Genomic DNA, 21,411 nt, shown 5'->3' with positions numbered 1-21,411 from the left:
TAGCCTTCTTTATTTTTTTTTTCTAATCTAGGGAGCAACTAGATCAATAATGTTACGAAATTAAGGCCTTCAAATCGACAGGAGTATTTGTGTTCGTTTTAGCAACAAATGGTAATATTGCATAATCCGTTGTAATCCATGAATCTCTTGGAAACTTGGAAGCCATTTATTGACATTATTATGATCAGGAGCTGGTCATTGCAACTAACTTGGAGTTCAGAACCTCAGAACTATATTGGTAACAGTAGTTATATCCGCTACTATAGTAATTGGACCTGCTTGGAATCTCACAGATTCAAGATCGTTCAAACTATCCTGGAGTTTAACTCTTGATATCTACAACTGTTACAGTAGTTATATCAGCTATAAGCTCTAAAATCACATATCCAACTAATACTGTTACCCCTAGGAATTGTACGAAACATTTAAAAACTCATTTGGGATCTTGTACCGACTTTTCGAACCCTCTAAGCAGAATACCCTCTTTGAATGAGTGTAATCAGTTTCGTACCTTTTAATTCCGCCCTATGTTGCTTATCCTTTGACAGATACGCGTATTTCGACTACCACTTGTAATCTTCTTCAGTGTCAGTTATCCAGGCAGTGGATAACTGACACTGAGGAAGATTACAAGTGGTAGTCGAAATACGCGTATCTGTCAAAGGATATGCAACATAGGGCGGAATTAAGAGGTACGAAACTGGTCATTTGGGATGTTACAGATCAACCCAACTTTTTCGAGAAGCAGAACTTCAAATCTACACTCGTAACAGTAGTCAAATACGCCCCGGGCAGAGGTCAAGTACTGACGATCAAAATGTGATATTGGTTTGTTTGAGATAAGAGGTAAAAGTACTGAAAATAATAGCAAAAATTTGTTCTTGGACCATCTAACCAATAGCAAAATTTGATATTTGAATATCAATCAAATAGCTCACTGCTATTGGTTAGATCTTACCAAGAGCTAAATCTGCTATGATGATGATGTTCCAGGAGTAAAATTCAGATATTGTTTTCAGTACTTTTACCTCTTATCTCAAACAAACCAATATCACTTTTTGATCTCCGTATCAAAATATGCTATTATTGAGCTTTTTTCCTCTGCTCGGGGCTATACAGAGTAACGTTGCCTATTCAACTAGATATTCCTGGAGATATGGTGTGCCAGCAACCTGATCCGTCCCTTGGCAATGTGTTAAACGAATCTTTACAACAGCGTACATTTCCATCTGACTGGAAAAATTCAGTAATGTTCCCAGTGTTCAAGAAAGGCGACAAACAGAACGTAGAAAATTATCGAGGAATTACATCATTATGCGCTTGGTCCAAGATCTTCAAGATCATCATCTACGAGCTACTGTTCCCGTGCTGTAAACACTTTATCTCTGCTGATCAACATGGGTTTTATCCTAAACGGTCAGTGTCCACAAACCTTTTGCATTTTACCTCCTTCTGTATTCGAAAAATTGTTGCAGAATCTCAAATTGATTCCATATACACCGACCTCAAATCAACGTTTGATTGTGTTGATCACAATATATTACTGAGTAAGCTGCTAAAGCTGGGAGTTGCCTCTAATCTCATCGAGTGGTTCAAGTCATATCTGACTAACCGAAAACTGAGCGTTAGAATTGGTAATGAGTCGTCGGAACGTTTCTCCAATACGTCTGGCGTTCCCCAAGGAAGCAACTTAGGTCCATTGCTGTTTTCAATCTTTATCAACGAACTGTCAAGACTACTACCACCTGACACTTAGCTTTGCAAAATGCAGCGTCATCACATTTCACCGAAAGTTAAGGACAAACTTCTTGAAATCCCGCTTCAACAGTGCATCAGAACTTCAGACGCACAAATCTCAAGAAGCAAGCTTCAAACAACAGTGAATTTCATTATTCTGTTCTTGCTCACTTGTAATAAACTTAAAATAAGAAGATTAGGTGTGCTGGTTTTGTTTATGAAGAGATTTATGCCCTCGAAATCGTGAGTAGGTGCCAAAGTCGGCCATTGTGGCGGCCATTTTGGGATTCTAACAAGTCTGTCCTTAAGGCCTATTGTTTATAACTACACCATCTCTAACCAGCGACTGGAGCGTGTTGATCATATTCGCGACTTAGGTGCAGGGCTGAAAATCGTCGCCGTACGACCAAAAAAGTCGACGACGAGAACGAAAACTAGATCGTCATCGTTGCTCGTTCCACATCGGATGACTCATTCAAGCCAGCGAATCGTCGTGAAGGGCTTGCGTCGTGACGAAAACAAAATCCTCATTCGTTTTGTTTCACTCTTCGTCCAAGTGCGTATAGCCGACCGAGTCAATGTTGCCACCAGCAACACACAAAAAAAAAAGATTTTATTAAAAAAATAATTGCACCTGGAATCAAACAACGAACCTCTAGATTACCAATCCAGCACTCTTACCAACTGAGCTAATGAGGTTTCACACCAACTTATGTGCCGAAACGCCAATAAAAGCTATTCCCAGTTGGCGTTCGCTTGGCCCGTCGTCGCTCGTTTCCAGGGAACAAAGAGGACGACGAAAAAGTTGGTGGGTGACTATTTATGATTGAGCTTCGTCGTGAAGCCCGCAGTCGGCGACGAAAAGGCTAATCGTCACCGTTGTTCATTCAGACGAAGATTGTTTTATTGTTATCTTCACGCAGTGGTGACGAGAAGGACGATTGTCAACCCTGCTTAGGTGTCATCCTCGATCCAGCTTTTTCTTATCGACTACACTATGAGAACATAATTTCCAAGGCCAACAGACAGCTGGGGTTCCTCTTTTAACTTACCAGCGAGTTGCATGACCCTCTGTGTCTTCGGGCATTGTATTGTGCACTAGTTCGCTCTATACTGGAGTCGTGCTCTGTCGTATGGTGCCCATACCAAGCGAACTGGATTTCGAGAATGGAAGCTAATCAAAAAGTTTGTCAGGGTGGCTCTGCGAACTCTTCCCTGGCGTGACCGACATAACCTGCCGCCGTGCGAAGATCGTTGCAGACTACTACTAGGACTACAGACGTTGAGTGAAAGAAGTTTCATTAATCAAGAAGTCTTCATTGGAAAAATTCTGCGCGGAGACATAGACTCAGCTGAAATATTGGAACGCCTTAACCTTTACGCTCCGGAGAGAATCATTCGTCAACGTAAAGCTACAGAAAACTTGAGCCACGCCATACAGAATACGGCCTTCATGAACCAATCCGCTTCGCATCTTCTAGTTTCAACGATGTTTTCCAATTATTTGATTTCAACTGCTCCAGTACTACTTTCCAACGGCGTTTGCAAGCTAGAAACTCATTTCCGATGGGAAACAGGTGAGATTCTGTCCAATGATTTTTATGTTTGTTGACGGTATTACATAATGTTTTTTTTTCTCGATTGCTGTCGCTGTCATCCCCGAGCCTCCTGCAAATGGATGAATCCCGAGTACACCTGCAGTACACTAGATTTAGTTTTTATATGTTGACCTACTGTAATATTGTTTGTAAATAAATGAGGTTTTTTACGCCTATTTGAGAGAGACGCATGTTGCTGGTCTGCTCAAAAAGGCTTTTCCTCATCTTAAAGCTTAAGCAGATGAAGTTAGTTGAAGAAAAAATAAAATAAAACAAAACAAAACAAAACAAAATTAAAAAAAATAAAATAAAATAAAAATAAAATAAAATAAAATACTCTTTGGAGCCGACATGATAAACCCAACGAACGCAGCCCATTCAGAAACCCTGGTCACGGCTGCCTACGCCTTCTTGCGGGTGTTGGGGATGGACGGGCCAGACACGACAATGACGGTGTCATCGGCGTTCACGCAAATTTGGAAGGTACTCGAAGGCACCATTAGTCAAGAAGAGAAACACGGTAGCTGAAATTACGAATGCTTGTGGGACGCCAGTTTCCTCCCTGAAGGACTCCGAATTCCAGTTCTTTGTTATGCCTCTAACGATACGAATAAAAGAATGAAACGAAACAGGTTTTATGGATTTGGAGAATGTTACCAGCGCGGCCACAGCTGGCTAGTTTTCGGAGAATAAAACACGTCCAAGTTCTGTTGAACGCCTTCGAGATATCCAAGAGATTTATCTCAATATGGTGGCCTATAAGTTCTTAGCTTTTTGAAAAGCTTCTCCTAGGGCAGCAAAGTACGTGTTGGCTTCGTACCCAGGTTGGAAGGCGTGTTTTCGATGATCCAGGAATCTATGTTTCTGCAGATACAGGGTGCGGCAGGAAAAAATGTGTATATTTCAAGGCGCTATCACACGCTGAATATGGGATATATATGTCTATTTTTTCATGACAGTGTATCAGTCAACATCTATTTCTATATTCTACCACTACAAAATATAAATGAACATATTTGGTTTTTAACATGTGATAATGTAAGCCTAAAATGTTGGTATCAATAAACTGCGCGCCCAAAATTAGCTTCAATTCGATGAAAAACCAGGCCATACTAATCCAGAGCCATGTAGTTTCACATACCAGATGAAATAAACACATGATATGATATTATAGAGAAAATTAAAAATTATGTTTTATCAGATTTGTAATTTAGCTACCTGTGTACTTTTCAGTGGTTTGAAAATTGTGATTGTCTTCAGCTTCAGGCGCAGTCTTGTAAACATTTTAAATTACTTTCATAAAATTTGCCTGTTAGAGATCATTGAAACATAGATTGGTTAACGTCAAATGGACGACCATGAGGTTTGAAGTTGAAAAAACTCTTTCGCATTTTTTCCTGCCGCATACTATAATGTGTTAACAACTGCCACTTGCAAGGCTGAGATCGCTTGCAATGGCAACCGGGTCCGTGGTGCAGGTACCATCCAAGTTGACGGTGGCTGACACAGCAGTACGTTTAACGCTGAGAGCGTTAACTCTCAAGCACCTCTTAATTTCCATGAATTTGGCTGAAATTTTGACAAGTTACTTTTTTGGGTACCAATCAGTGCTGTCATGCTAAAATCAGAGCTGGTTACTCAACGTTTTCAAATTTTCGCGCCCCTTTTACTAGTACGCCTCCAAGGAAATGATTTCACTATTGCGTTCAATTTAGAATTATTCTGGGGAAACTACTCCATGCATTATCTTTTTACGATTTTTTCCGTAACTATCGTGGAAAGGACATTATTAAAATTTCTAGAAAAAAAATTATTACCTCCACAGACTCCGCCAGAAATTCATTGAAGATTCTTTCAGTATTTATCATAAAATTTATGGAATGATTACAAAAAGATGAATATCGACGAATGTTTTAGAATGATTTTAGCAAAAATTCCTCTAAAGATTCCTTATAGTTTCTTTGAAATTTTCTCCAGGAATTCCTCTAGGGATTTTTTCGGGGAATTTTCCTTGGGACTTGTTCAGGAGTTTTTTTTAAGGCTCATGTTGAACCTGGTCCACGGGTTTCCTCAGAAATTCCTCCTGTGTTTTCTCAAAAATATATATTGGATTTTCTTTCAAGGAGTGCTACATAAATTCATGCTTATGTTTTGTCATGCTTTTTTTAACATTTCTGAAGAAATTCACTAAGAAATATTATCAGAATTTTTCCAGGAAATAAAATTTCTCAAGAAATTCTAGGAATTAATCCAGGAGTTTCTCCAGAAAAACCTCCAAACATTTCTTAAAAAAAATGCAATTGCAGGGAAATATTTTCACAAATTCAAAAATTCCATCAGAATTTCCGCTAGGGTTTTCTTTAAGAATTCAGAAATTTATCAGTTTTTCAGTAATTGTTGTTTGATTTTTACCAGAGGTTCCATAATGTGTTGATCCATTTCACGAATTTCCTCGGCCATTTATTTAGAAACTAATCCATAAAATTCTCAAAAGATTCATCTGTATTTTTTTTTTTCAATTTCTTTATTTTCATGAATTTTAAAAGAGCTTCTCCAGAGGTTACTTCAATAGTTTTTTCAGGTATTCTTCCAGGCATTGATTTGGGTTTATTCAGAACTTTCTTTTGGATTTATTTATGATATTTTTTTTTCAAAACTCCTGTAGAAATTAATTCCGATTCTATTCCTTAGCTTCGCTTCCTCAAATCCCTTCAGAAATTGCATGGGAAATTTTTCTGAGAATTCCTTCAGCAGTTCTTCCAAAGATTCCTACAGAAAATCTTCCAGGGATCCCTCACAAACTTATTAAGGGATTTCTTCAATACTACCACCAGTACCTTTGTTTGCGATTTTTGCAGGCATGTTTTAAAAGATTCCTTCAGAAATTCCTCTATGGATTTTTCCAGGAATTCCTCCAGAAATTTCTCCAGCATGTTTTCGTTGGAATTACTTGCAGAGTTTCTTTAGAAGTTTCTAATATTTTTTTTTATGAATCAAGAGGCTATTTTATGGTACCTATGTAATTTTCCTGGGTGTTATCCCAGGCATTCTTATAGGAATTGTTTCAAGATTTTCATGGGAATCCCTCCAAAAAAAATTCCTTAAACAATCGTTCAGTAATTTTTGTGCAATTTCTTGAAGAACTTCTGAAAAAAACGCAGGAGGAACATCCAAACAAATTTCGCAGGGATCTCCGCAATCCGTGTAGGGGTTTGTAAGGAAATTTATGAAATAATTCCTGAAAATTTCCATGGAAGAACTGTTGAACAAATCCTTTGCTGAAATTCTTGAAGAAATACTTAAAATTCTAATGAAGTTTCTGGAGGTAAACATATTTCCTCAAAGGAATTTCAGAAGGAATCCCAGCAGATATTTTTGAAAGAAACCCTGAAGGAATAACTGAAAAATTCTAAGTAGAGACATACCTTGAAAAACTTCTCGGGAAAACTTTGGTGGATTTCCTAGAAAAATATTATTCCTGGCGAAATACTTTGATAGGATTCTTTGTGGATCTTATGAAAGTGTTCCTGGACAAATCCGTGAACGAATTTCTTAAAAAAAATCTTTCGAAATACCTGGTAAAACGCATATATATAAGCGTCTGCGAAGAGGAAAAAAGCTCTTGAGATATTTCCCGAAGAATTTTTGAAGAAATTTCTAGAAAATATTTTTGAAGAAATTTCTCAAAGAATTCGTGGAAAATTTATTGAAGTTGTCCTTGGAAGAAATTCTGGATAAATTCGTGTGGTCATACAAGGAGAAATAAGTGGAGAAATTTTCAAGGAATCTTAGAATGAACCCCTGCAGGAATCTCTGAAGGAATTCCTGCAGGATTTTCTGGATGAATCTCAGAAGAAATTCCTGGACACTATAATGCGAGAATTTGCTATGGAATCCCTAGAGCAATTCCTGAACAAATCCCTGCTGGTGTTCCTGAAGAAATTCCTGAACGAATTTCTTGAAGAATACTCGGACAATTTCTGATGAAACCACTGGAAGAATTCATGGAAGAATCTCCAAAAAAGTTTCCCGTAGAAAATTCTAAAGCAATCCCTGGAGAAATTACCAATGATTTTTTTAAACGAATCCTTCCAAAATGTTGAAAGCAATTACTGTTTAAGTTTCGGTAGGAAATCTATCTGAACAGAGTCCTGAAATTAGATGAGGGAATATCTGAAAGAAGCGCTGAAGATATTCATTAAGCAAACCCTGGAAGAAATTCTGTAAAAAACCTTGGTAGATTTTAAGACCGAATTCCACAAGTAATTATGAAATTTCAGAAGAAATCCGTGGATTAATTTTCGAAAAAAAAACCATAAAAGCTTTCCTTGGACTTGGAATTTTTGGACAAATTTATGGATGAATCTTATTTGGAATTTTTGAAGAATCTCCATGAAAATTTCTTGAAGAATTTCTAAAGAAATATTTGTAGGAATTTCTGATGACGTCTGTGGAAGAGTTTCGAAAGTAATCCTTGAACAAATTTCTGGAGGAGCTTTTAATTTTCTGTTAGAATCGCTGAATGCAATTTTGAAGGGATCCATGGATGATTTTTTGAAAGAAATTTTTTACGAATTCCTGCAAAAAGCTATCGGAAAACTATGATAACTTCTCTAGAGTAATTTTTAGATACAGGGATCCTGTAACGACAATTTTGAAGGAAACTCCAGACTCTCCGAAAGAAATGGAGAGTTTTCTGAAGAAATCTATGGAGCACTTTCGGAAGGAATCCAGGAAAGTTTTTATGAAAAAAAGTTCCACAATTAATTTCCGCTATGAATTGAACAGATAGCGTTACCGTAGCGTTGTGTGTTTGACATTACTTCTCTGTCACGTAGTGTGAAGGGGGGGGGGGCAACGCAAGTTCCGATTTGTCCAACTCTGGAGAGCTTCGCCCTTTACCCAACTACGTCTAAAGTTGGTGCCTATGAGAGGGCGCCAAGCTCGTACCCAAGGAAGGGGTTTTGGGTAATAAACCCCTCCCAATACCCATGTTCAATATATTAAGCGCCGCTCTACATTTTAATGAAAATACACCATTTATGTACACGAGCCTGGACAGGGCGCAAAACTATCGAAATAATTACCTAGGATTTTTTCATATATCCAGTAGGGTGGAAACAATTCTTAATTTCACTAAGAAGCTATTTTGTAACATGTTTTTCTTATTTTAGCCAGAACGCTCATACTGGGAGTTGAAGAAATTTTTTTTTTTTGCTTCAAGAGCTGGTTACTCAGTGAGTAACTTGGAGTAACCACGATGACACCACTGATACCAATCAAAATATGGGGGTTTACTTGAGAATCAGAGAGCATTTTTAAAAAGTGGAAAGGCCTAATACCTACTTTATGATTGATCTTTAAGAGCTCAGTACGGTTATGGAATATGTAGCCCAGTCTTCCTTTAAAATTGCGTCCCGAGCAGAAGGAAATAATAACAGCATAAGAAAATGCGTTATTTTGGAGAAAAAACTGACAAATAGAATCAGTTATTTTATGATGCTATAAACTTGTCTGTTATAAGTGGCAAAATAACAAATATCATAACAAACATTTTTGGAAATTATGAGTTATGGATAATAATCTGACAGCAAAATTTGTTATGATATCAAACTCATAACTAAAGTAAGATGTAATACAATGTAAATATCAACATTGATAACATATCCATAACATTGTTAGTTATTATATAAAAGCATGTTCTTTGTTTCACAAACTCGCCAGTTTTTATTCATTCTAAGAGATTTTAAATGGGTACAGTACAACGCGAAGTATTTAAATTTAAGAAATTTCCTTATTTTTAAACCATAAAAACTTTGATTTGCTGCTGTAATTTAGAACCTGTTCTACTTTAATTGTTTTTGGAGTTTCGGTTTCGAAATCAGCTCGTAATTATGCATGAAAAATTGTGGTCGTTGGTAGCAGTTCATGATTTTCGTTTAATTTTATTTTGTTTTTTTTTTCAGCACTGAAACTGAATATTTTCGAGAATGTTTGCACCTGTCAAATTTTGCATAGCATTTTTGATATATTGAAAACATTAAACAGATTATTACAATTACAAGGATTTTTCCCATTGCTCAAGAAAAGCGTCGACAATAGCTTCAGCAAGGATTCCTCAAAAATCTTTACTAGAATTTCTCCTGAACTTCATCTGATGCCAAATTTGATACCAAATTCATCGTTAGATTGCTTAACGGGTTACATATGTTGAGGTCGAGCACAAAATCGATTTTTTTTATTCTTTTATCTTAAAATATGGGTTCTTAAGAATGCTGTGTCAAATTTTCATAGAGATCCAAGCAGTAGAAGCAAAGATATAGCGTTTTGCGCCTTGCTCCCTGACGGGCGCGTAGTGCATACTTGGAACTTTAAACGCGATTATCTCGGAAGTATGTTTTCCAAAAACGTCAATGTGGTGACTACGATTGTGGATTGAGTTCTCAACCGATTTCAACCAATTTTTTTTGGGTGTTCGCTATTCATATGTCGTGTCCTTGAACGTTCGGAATATTAAAAAATGTTTTTAGTTTCCAAACGAGGACGATTTTTTCCAAAAAACTCATTTTTTTCATGCAAAAAATGTATGAAAAAAATCATACCTTCTATTAAGAAATCATAGGAATTCCGCCTATTTAGAAATCCTAGAAATTCCTGTGCTCATTTTTCCAGAAATCTGTGTTTAGATTTCTCTGAACATTTCTTCATGGATATCACCAGGAAGCATTATCAAGAATTTTTCAGAAGATTCTTCCAAAAATTCAGTAAATTGCTCAGAGAATTTCTCGTAAAATTTCTTCGAGGATTTCTCCGAAGAGCTCTTTTGAAGGTTTTTCGAAGAATTCATCCGAGAATTTCCTCAGAACTTCCAGGTGTTTTTTCCCGAAAATTACTTAAGACATTCTTCAGAGGTTCCATTCAAAAATGTGCTTCATAGCCGAATATGAAATTGGAGCCGAAAACACGTAATAATAATAAGTTAGGTTGCAATGCCAGGAAGAGTATGAAAAGGAATGGAGCGAACCTGGTGTGATTGTTAAAACACGTGACTCTCACGCCGACGGCCTGGGATTGAATCCCATTCCCGGCAAACTCGCATAGTGTGAAGAACTCTACTTCGGAAGGGAAGTAGAGCGTGGAAAGGAAAGAACTGACCCCATCACGGAGAACAACGTAATTCTCGAATGATGTAGTTTTGATTTGAAACTCACTTTTCTCTCAATATTACAGTAATACCAAAATTTGTATTTCAAACACACAGCAAAATGTTTCCCTTCCTTCGAACATTGTCTGTTATTTCAAGTAGAAATATTGGCACTAGACCATGCCTTTTTTGATGAGTGAGAAAGACCGCAATGTAAAAAAATGGCCATATGCCTCCATTCTATGGGACAGTTGCACTCTGTATTGAAATATGTATATTTTTGCTCGAATTCACCTTATGTCAAAAAAGTAATGAAAGGCGAAAAGAATTGAGAAAATGCGAAAAAGGAAATTCTTGAACCCACCTGCCCATACCCTTTACTCAAATTATATACAGGGTGTTAGGTTCCTGAGTGCAAACTTTTTAAAGGGTGATAGAGGACCATAAATGATGAAAAAAAATTGTTCTACGCATATGGTCAAATCTCAACCTTTACGTAGTTATTGAACTCCCCATATTTTTAACTCCTATTGTTTTAACTGGCTATAACTTTAAAATGGTCAAACTTATCGCAGTTTTTTTTACCCTTGTTCGAAAGATCATTGAATTTTCTATCAAATGGCATCTTTGAACCGATTGGTTTAGTTTAATAACTAAGTTTTCTAGAGCAAATAGCCTAAAAGTTGTGTGTTTTAATTTGTTTTTGTCAACTACCTTTGAAAAATGCGTAATAAATTAAAATTCTTTCTTTGGCAAAGTTGTGGACCCTGTTCCACTCTACAATTCGTTCTTTGACATCAAACTTCTAACTCTTATCGTTTTGTTGCAATTTTGATTTAAACGTCGCATTTCAGATCATAAATTTTCAATCGTCATGGTAAGCACTTTTTTGCGCACTGTGCCGCACATTTAAATCAAAATTGCAAGAAAACGATGAGAGTTAGAAGTTTGATGTCAAAGAACGAATTGTAGAGTGGAACAGGGGCCACAACTTTGCCAAAGAAAGAATTTTAATTTATTACGCATGTTTCAAAGATAATTGACATAAACAAATAAAAACACACTATTTTTAGCAATTTTGCTGTAGAAAACTTAGTTATTGAACTAAACCAATCGGTTCAAAGATGCCATTTGATAGAAAATTCAATAATCTTTCGAATAAGGGTAAAGAAACTGCTATAAGTTAGACCATTTTAAAGTTATAGCCAGTTAAGACAATAGGAGTTAAAAACATGGGGAGTTCAATAACTACGTAACGGTTGAGATTTGACCATGTGCGTAGAACATTTTTTTTCACCATTTATGGTCCTCTATCACCCTTCAAAAAGTTTGCACTCAGGAACCTAACACCCTGTATATGTACAATGCATCATCAATCTAAATTATAATCATAAAAGTTATAAAAGTGTAGAGTCATCTAAACAATATTTTGAGCTGAAAACTTGAAAATTTAACGTACGTTTTGGGATTCAAATCTTCAAAGCTCCACTCAAATTTGCATTGTGCTAGTCCAAATTTTCGTTAAGATTGCTTTTATACCAAGTGTTGAAGACTAAGATTTTTCATATAGCATGGGCATCAGATGGCAGTGCACATCGCCTCGCAACATAATTATGCCCTCTCACTACCACAGCAACCTTGACCGCAGCCTCGATCGAGCTCGCATAGGGCAGTTCAAATTCAAGGGAGGTCCGGTCGCTTCCATCTGCATTATGTGCTGGGTAGGTCTATAGGTATCTCTCGTAAAGCTGCAAGCCAATCATCATATAATCAAGCGATGCCGGGCCCATGCTGAAGCTGAACCATAATGTACGCAACTTTTTTTTTGCTGCACACGTGCTTCCATTTCGAATTGAGTACGCATAGACTGCGTGCGACGCGAGATGAGACGCACAGCGCGGTTGAGAAGCGCTCGTGCGTCTCTGTTCATGCGTTCTGGTCCAATGGTCACCAGTGCTGGTCGTTGTCGTCGTCGTCGTCGTCCGCTGATTTCTGGGTCGCGTTCTCAAGCAGTATGCAAATAAAAAATATACGTGGTGCACACACGCTGATGCCCCATACTCACCTGAAAAGATGGTGCATAGGGGAACAAAGTCCAAAATGCCAAGATGGGGTGAAATGGCCCAACTTATAAAATCATTCCTGAATGTGATTTGATCATTACAATAGGCGAATGGTGTCAAGATACAGGAGATAGACAAAATGATCGGGACGGGCAAAATTTTTACTTTTCAAAAAATGTTCAACTAGCTGTAACTTTTCGAAACGCGCGTCAAATATTCTCAAATTTTCACTGTAAGTTGGTCAACTAGTTGTGTATCAGTGGACAAAATTTGGATAAGATCGAGCTATTCTGCAGGAAGTTATAAATATTCTAGAAAAAGGTATAATTATCCGATAGCCAACATTAAGCTATTATTTCTCAGAATTCAATGAAGCGAATGCAATGAAATTTCAACTATTTATGACTTATTTAATGAGCTTTGAAAAACTTTTGACACAACTTAAAATTATTGACACGGAAGAAAATTATTACGATTAGTTTATTTTTCTAATAAAACACATTTTTTTTTTAAACTTCAACATCGTTTCAAAATTTAAGATGCTAATTATAGTTCATTTAAATTCCCTCTAGTTGTATTGAATATAAATATGTTTTGATGGAAAGTAACATCATCGCCTTCAATTGATAGAAAAAGTATTGGGATGCATATTTAAAAAAGATCAATTTACTAAAAAAAAATAAAATAAATAAAATCGCTATAACTTTTTCACTTGTTAATAATTTAAAGTTGTGTCAAACGTTTCTCAAAGCTCATTATATAAGTCATAAATGGTAAAAATTTCATTGCATTCGGAACATTGAATCCGGAGATATAACAGCTCAAATTTGGCTATCGAATAATTCTCGCGCTCAGTATCATACGGGCGTATCTACAATGATCGATTTCTCTTCATCGATTTTCTCTTCGGTTAATAACTTGGCCTTCAAATCATTTTTGGTTGCTTTTGTTGTTTTAGATGCTAGTCCTAGTCGTCCTTCACCGAAATGCACCGAGAAATCATCCGAGTATCGGTCGTATTTTCTGGAATAATCCGAAGAGAAAATCGACGAAGAGAAATCGATCATTGTAGATACGCCTGTATGATACTAAACGCGAGAATTATACCTTTTTCTAGAATTTTTATAACTTCGTGTAGAATAGTCCGATCTTTTTCAAATTTTGTCCACTGATACACAACTAGTTGATCAACTTACAGTGAAAATTTGAGAATAATTGATGCATTTTTCGAAAAGTGGCAGCTAGCTGAACATTTTTTGAAAAGTGAAAATTTTGCCTGTCCCGATCATTTTGTCTTTCCCCTGTATGTCTGCATAAAACATTCTTCTAGAAGCTAGGCCGCTAACCCCACGGAAAAACTTTTGGTTTTCCAATAAAAATTGGCAACTTTCGGATTTTCGTGCTCTCAATTCAGGTTTTCTTGTGATTTTATTACCAGCCATGTGTTTCCAAAGAGATTGAGAAACACATGGAGGCGCATGGTTCTTGATGTCTACGCTATTCATGTTAAGGTTCATTCAAATATGACGACCATCGTTTAGTAGGAAGGGGGTGATACTCCATGTATTGAGTATACGAAAAAAAAACGGGACAGAAGGGGGAAAGGGTGTCGGACATGCCCGAAAAATGATGGACGTAATTTTTGAATGTTTTCATGAAGTGGCATCTTACCCCATGACATGGTCTTTTGGCACCACTTTCGATTTACGAACCAACATTTAAAATCGCTAAAAACCAATGAAATGGCAGTGGGTAGTTTCGTGAATAGTTCTGCACAAGTATCAAGTAAATAAAATCTAGTTACTGTAATCACTTTAAATGCCTAACAAAGGCGGCTATTTATCATTGAAAACGATGAAAGCTTGAAAAATGGCATCTTATCCCACTTACCCCTACATTGATTATTTTTTTCCTATTCTAAGTGCACTTGCTACCTACCTAGTAACAATCGCGCTCCGACGGACAAAGGCCAATCATCCGTTCGGCTGTTTTTGTTTTAGACTGTTTTTTTTTTGTCGCTCGATGAGGTGAACACCTACCGACTAACGCTAGATGTGTTTGGTGTGTTTGTTCAACAAAGAACCGCAACGGTGTGAAACTTTCCGTTTCGTGTTTGAAAATAAAAATGCAAATGACAAAAATGACCGGCAAAAGACTGTCGGACTTTGGCCTCTCGCGGACCGCGAGTCGCGGTGTGGACTGTGTTGGCGGGAAGTCCGATTTTTTTTTATGAGAACTTCCACAGATACCAACTGAAAGCGCGAACTGAAACCGGAGTTGACGTTGATTGTGAGACCAATTCTTGCTGACTCCCTTTTGAAGGACAGGCCTGTTCTTCAGCTGTAGGTCAGAGTTAGGCCTGAAGTACATAGGGTCAAATATTTGACGAGGAAAGAACTCAAGAAACAGCATCAGTTTGACACTAATGAAAATTCGATCGAGTCAATCAAGATGTTTGAGTATTGGTTTCTTTTTTGAAAAATATTTGACCCTGTGTACTACAGTGTATCAAACAATTGTCCGTACAGCAATTTTTTGGTCAAAATTATTTTACATTCAATTGATCATAACTTTTTTATACATCATTCAAATACGCTGAAATGTTGATCAATAATGCACCATATATCAAAACTCCATTGGTAAAGTTTTGAGTGAGATCGAATAAGTTTTCTGAAAGTTATAGAACTTTTAGTAAAACTTATAAAACTTTTGAACACATTTTTAAAGCATTATATCTCAATATGTACTCGATGAAACTTTTTCAATTTTTTTTGTGATACATCTTATACCTAAGGCTTTCATATGCAGCTTCGTTTGAGGTTTTATATTCACTACAACAAAAATGAAAAATCTGTATATGTTCAGAGTGTCATTAGGAAATTTATCATATTTTGATCAATAAAAGTGCCAAGTGTTTTCAACGTTTTTAAATTCTTTTAATGTAATATTTTTATACAGGACCTACTAAACTACAAAAAAAGAAAAGGTCCTATGTATTTTTCATTCAGTTAATGCACTTTTATTGGCGGAAAACGTTTGGCAGATTATATGTGCAAAATATGATAAATTTTTAAACATCGTCAACTACATAAACACATTTTTCATATTTTTTGTAGTGAATATAAAACCTCAAAAGTAGCTGCATATGAAAGCCTCAGTTATCAGTTGTAACACAAAAAAAAATTGGAAAAGTTTCATCGAGTACATACTGAGATATAATGTTTTAAAAATGTGTTCAAAAATATTATAAGTTTTTCTAAAAGTTCTACGACTTTTAGAAAACTTATTCGATCTCGCTCAAAATCTTACCAATGGTATGTTAATATATGATTCATGATTGGTCAAAATTTCAGCGTTTTTGATTAACGTATATAAAAAATATGAACATTTGAATGAAAAATTATTTTGGCGAAAAAATTGCTGTACGGACAATTGTTTGATACTCTGTAACAGCTTTATCCGGTATCGTCCGACAAAACCTAGGAGGATGTGACCGTTCGATGTTGGTATCGCTTTTTCGTAATTGGGTTCTTTAGGGGTATCCTGATTATTGCATAATCGGAATCTCCGTCCAAAAATTAGTCGAAATTCAAAATTTCATCATTTTCGGTGCCCGGGAACTATTTTTAAAATGCATTTAAAGTTTGTATGGGGAAAATTTTTTGTTCGGGGCGAACTGTCACTTTATCGATTGAACTGTCATTCTAGCCACGGAAATTTAAACTGTTTTGTTTATTTAACCATCAAAACAAATGAATCGGGACGCAATAAAATCACCTTATACTCAGAAAAATGAGCTCTTTCGATTAAGCTAAAGAAAATGGCAATATTTAATTACTAAACAACCCAATTCAACTCTCCTAGTCAGTGCTGTCAGCACCCCCTGTACTGGTACGCCCCCAAGGAAATGACTTCACTATTACGCCTAATTATGAAATATTCCGACCATAGAAAACCCTTCCATGCATTATTATTTCACGATTTGTTTCTGTATTTATCGCGGAAGATAATTTTGCAAGAACTCTGCCTAAAATTTCTATAAAATTCTCCAGAATTACCTTCACGAACACCACCAGAAATTCCTTCCGGGATTCTATGAAGATTTATCAAAAACTGCATCGAATGTTTACAGAAAGAAGTTTTTCGCAGGATTTCTTCGAATGTTTTTTTAAGCAAGAATCCCTCTAAAGATTCGTCTTGGTATCGCATCAAAATGCATCCTTGTCCATGGATTTCTTTGGAAATGTTGCCAGGGATTCCTCCAGATATTCTTTAAAGAAGTCCCACTAGAATTTTCCTTGGCACTTGTTCAGCAGTTTTTCAAGAAAGTTTTCAAAAGGTAAATCTTGAAACTGGTCCGCGGGATTCCCAAGAAATTATTTCTAAAATTCCTCCTGGGATTCCTTAGAGGCTTCTAGGAAATTCATTCAAGGATTGCTAGATAAGTTAATGATTGTATTCTTTCCTGTATTTCTTTGAACATTGCTGAGAGAATTCCTCCAGAAATGTTGTCAGAATTTTCTGTGGGATTTCTATGAAAATTCTTCTAGAAATTTATCAAGAAATTCTTCTAGGAATTTATCAAGGGGTTTCTCGAGGAATTACTTAAATCGTTTTTTCAAGAGATGTAATTCTAGGAAAATTGTTTTTATTTAGATTTAGAAGGAAATTCTTACAGATATTCCTCTTGGGTTTTTTTAGAAATTCAGACTTTTTTCCAGAACTTTTTTTTTCAATGTCTTCAGAGGATCTTTCAGGCTTCACTTCATTTATTCAGGGATTTGTTCGGGCATTTATTTGGAAATTCCTCTAGAAATTACTCAAGAGATACTTTTGGAAGTTCCTCCGGGGGTTTCTCCGGAAGTTCCTTTAGGTATTCCTCTAGGCATTGCTTTGGATTTATTCAGATCTTTCCTTCAGGGATTCTATCAGTTTTGTTTTCCAAAGGTTCTCTCAGCAATTCCTGCAAAAAATATTCCATAATCTAATAGGGTGACAAAGGGTTTGTTCTCTTCGTCATGAGGGTTTTTTTTTTGTTGGCCAAATTGGTTGAAACTTGGTCTATCATTCAGCTTGATTGGGAAAGATTTGAGGCCAATTTTGAGTTAAATAGGTTTAAAAAACCCCCCATGACGAAGAGAACAAAACAACCGAAAATACGTAAGTTCCCCTATCTCCGTCTGCTATGAAATAGAATTTTCCATGAAATTTTTCAAGAAATGTTTCTATAAATACCTGCGCAGAGGGTAATCCAGTTCTTCCAAGTATTATTTCAAAGATTCATTCATATTTTTTAACTCCTTTAGAATATTTTCATTGTTTCTTTAGGATTTTCTTCAGAAATTTCTCCAGGTAGTAAATTGGGAAGTTTTGTGAGAATTCCTTCCAGGAGTTCTTTCGAGGATTTCTTCAGACAACCCTCCAGGGATCCCTCAGAAATTTATTGAAGGATTTATTCAGGAATTCCTTTGTCCGGGATTTCTGCAGACATTTGTTCAAGAGATTCCATCAAAATTTTCTCTACCTGGAATCTCTCCAAGGGTTTCTCAGGCATTTTTCTTGGAATTTCTTGCATAGTTCCTCTATAAGCCTTGAATGATTTTATTTCGAGGGAAAAAAGATGGCATCTTAAGGTATTTGTTCAGAAATTCTCCTGGGTATTATCCCAGGCATTCATTCAAGAATTGCTTCCAAGATAACTTCAGATATTGCTTCAGGAAAATTTTCGAGGAATTTCTCCAAAACAAAAAAGCGAAAGATTTTTTTTAAAGGAGTTTCCAAAGGTATCGCCAGAATTCACTGAAACAATTTCTCATAGAATTCCTGGAGAAACCCTAGGAACAATTTCTAAAGCAATGCCTGTAGGATTCGTATAGACATGTTAAGAAGAATTTCTGAAAATCTCTTTGGAAGAACTTCTGAAAAAAATCCTTGCTGAAATTCCCGAAGAAATTATTGGCGGATTGTCTGATAGTATTCTTGGATAAATCTGAAATCTGATCCCAAGAAAAAAAAATTGAAATATTGTAAAGAAATTGTATCTTAGGAAATATTTTTGAATAAATTCCTGACCTCAGAGGAAATACCAGATAAATTTCATAGAGGAATATCTGAAGGAAACCCCGAGTGAATCTCTGGAGCAATTCCTGCCTGAATCACTTAAAAGAATAATGCAAGAATCTCTGGATGAATTTCTGAAGGATTTTCTGGATAAATTCCAGAAAATATATCTGGACACATTCATGTGGGAATTTTCAATGAAATCCCTAGAAAAATTCTCTGATGAAATTTCTGAAGAAATACCTGGACGAATTTCTGAAGGAATGTCTGGAAAATATTCTGAAGAAAGCAATGGAAGAATTTATTGTAGAATATTTGAACGAATTTATAAAGAAACCCCCGCATAAAATTCTAAAAGAATCCCTGGAGAAATTTTCGATGATTTTTTTTAACGAATTTATGGAAGAATTTCTAAAGTAATTACTGGTGGACTCTCAGAAGGAACCCATAGAAATCCAACAAAAAGAATTCTTGAAGAGGGAATATCTGAAGGATGCCCAGGAGATTTTTTTAAGAATCCCATAGGGAATTTCTATAACAATAGCCGGAGGAGTTTCAGTTAGAAACCTTGGTAGCTTAAGAATGAATTCCTGGAGTTTTGAAAGAAATTTTTAGAAGATTTCTGGTATCTTTGGAAAAATTCATGGAGAAATCTCATATGGAATTTTTGAAAGAATCCCTAGAAAAATTTCTTGAAGATTCCCTGAAAGAATTTTTGAAGGAACCTCTGTAATAATTTATGAAGGAGTCTATGGAAGATTTCTTTAGGAAATCCTGAAATCCTTTGATTTTTTTTGAAGAATCGTTAAATGTATTTCTGAAGGAATCCATGGATGATTTCCTGAAAGCGTTCGTACGAATTTCTGAAAAAATCTTTGGAAGTTTTTTAAGGAAACCCATGGAAGCTTCCCAGAGGAATTTTTGGATAGATTTCTGTAGGATCCTCTGACGAAAATTCCGAAGGAAGTGTTCTAAAGAGCTTCAAAGGAAGGTTTTATAAAGAGTTTTCTAAATTATTTTCCGGGGTTATCTCTAGAAAACTATTGAAAAAAATTCTAAAGGAAGTTATGAATATTATGAAGGAAGCATTGGAAGAGTTCCAGAAGAATTGCACAGAGAAATCTACGAAGGCATTTATGGCAGAATTTCTTTGAAATTCCCTGAAAGATTTGCTAAAGGAATTGCTGGCTAAATTTCTGAAATTATGAGTAACTAAAGAAATCCTTGGACGAACTTTCTGAATGAAACTATGATAGATTTTTCAAAAAGCCCGTAGAGGAATTTCAAGAGGAAATTTTGAAGTATACATGAATAAATTTCAGAAGAAATCTCGTGACGAATTTCTGAAAAATCCTGAGAGAAAGTTATAAATTTCATTTATTTGTAAGGATTTCTGAAAAAAATCCATGGAAGAAGTCCTAACATCACAAAGTTTCCTTGCACGTGTGAGGGGCCCAAAAAAATTAGAAAACTCACAAAGATAAGTTATTTGTTCTACATCAGGGGCGCTAAAGGTTGAAATATTCATAAAGGTAATTTTTATAAATTTGTGAGTGTGCAAACATATGAAAAACCACAAAGGAGATTTTCTTATATTTGGGATAGCGGAAGAAAAATATTCAATATATTTATGATATATTTAGGATGCGAAAGAGTACATTCCAATATCATAAATGAGACTTGTTTACATATCTATGGGTGCAAAAAATTGTAAATCCAGTAGGGCGGAATCAATTCCTAATTTCACTGAGAACCTTTTTTCGTACATGTAAAGTTCTAATATCACAGAGGAAGCACAATAAAAATAAATGTCATCGACCAAAAGTTTGGAGTCACCCCTCAAAATGATGTATCGGCCAAAAGTTTGGGGTCACTATCGTAAAATATGGAAAAGTGATTTGTTGATATCATTGTCATCTTTCATTCAATTTTAATTCTTCTTGGCGTATATGCATTATGTTACTTACTGCATAGACAATGAGTCACACATATTTGTTAAAATTTACATACTAAAACTTAACGTAAAATTGTCTCATTTTTTGAAAAATGGTAAAATGCGTTACCTTTACATAACATTTTTATATACAAAAATCGTTGAATACGTCAAATTAAAGACTTTAAACGTAAATTTAGTTATCTTTGAAATGAGCCAAAAAAAAAAATTAAAATTGAACTAGTGATGACGAAGATATTAGCAAAACACTTTTCCATGTTTTACGAAAGTGACCCCAAACTTTTGACTGGTACATCATACAGTGACCAGGCACAAAAAAAAAAGATCCACCGTGTAGTGGTTACAGTTTCTAAGGAAAACTACAAGCAAAATTGATGAAATATATCTTTCAATGAATGTACTACATCCATTTTACATTGTTTTAGTAATCTGTGCTGGGAAATATTTGGTTTTCGAGGAATTAGGTTATTTCTGATGAGATTTAAAAAAATGCCTAAAAACTGGGTATGACAGAAAAAAAGATCCACCTAGCAATTAATTCCGAAACTTCAATTTATTTTGACATGAGTTTTATCAATTTAAGGGTGATAAGGGGCGAATTTATTTTTCATGGTTAGAATAATGAATAAAATTTTCCCTAAACTACAGAAACCATCTGTGAGCAAGAATGAATGCCATTATTCTACAATATAACCATAACTCAGCTTGCAGACATACAGGAATGCACTTTTTGTACTATTTTCATGGGTTTTGGTTGACTAATGCAAAGAAATGCAAATGTTTTGAAGATTATTAGGGATTATTTGATAACTCAATACACTTTTACGTTTGTATGTATGTATGTACTACATTCAT

The 21,411-nt window shown here is 35.6% G+C and overlaps 1 protein-coding gene and 1 long non-coding RNA gene across 2 annotated transcripts in view; both read left to right on the top strand.

The window, feature by feature from the left end:
• Window positions 1–21,411, top strand: part of LOC109417793 (terminal nucleotidyltransferase 5C) — a gene marked incomplete at its 5' end in the record, with an annotated part of 301,534 nt that overhangs the window by 228,965 nt on the left and 51,158 nt on the right.
• Window positions 632–20,927, top strand: LOC134288503 (uncharacterized). Its single transcript, XR_009997985.1, has 2 exons — window positions 632–2,114; window positions 2,696–20,927. It is a non-coding gene; the product is annotated as an uncharacterized LOC134288503 (long non-coding RNA).

Source organism: Aedes albopictus, chromosome 2, assembly GCF_035046485.1.
Source record: "Aedes albopictus strain Foshan chromosome 2, AalbF5, whole genome shotgun sequence".
In the NCBI taxonomy this organism is placed as follows: domain Eukaryota; kingdom Metazoa; phylum Arthropoda; class Insecta; order Diptera; family Culicidae; genus Aedes; species Aedes albopictus.
This window is presented reverse-complemented; position numbering and strand designations above follow the sequence as displayed.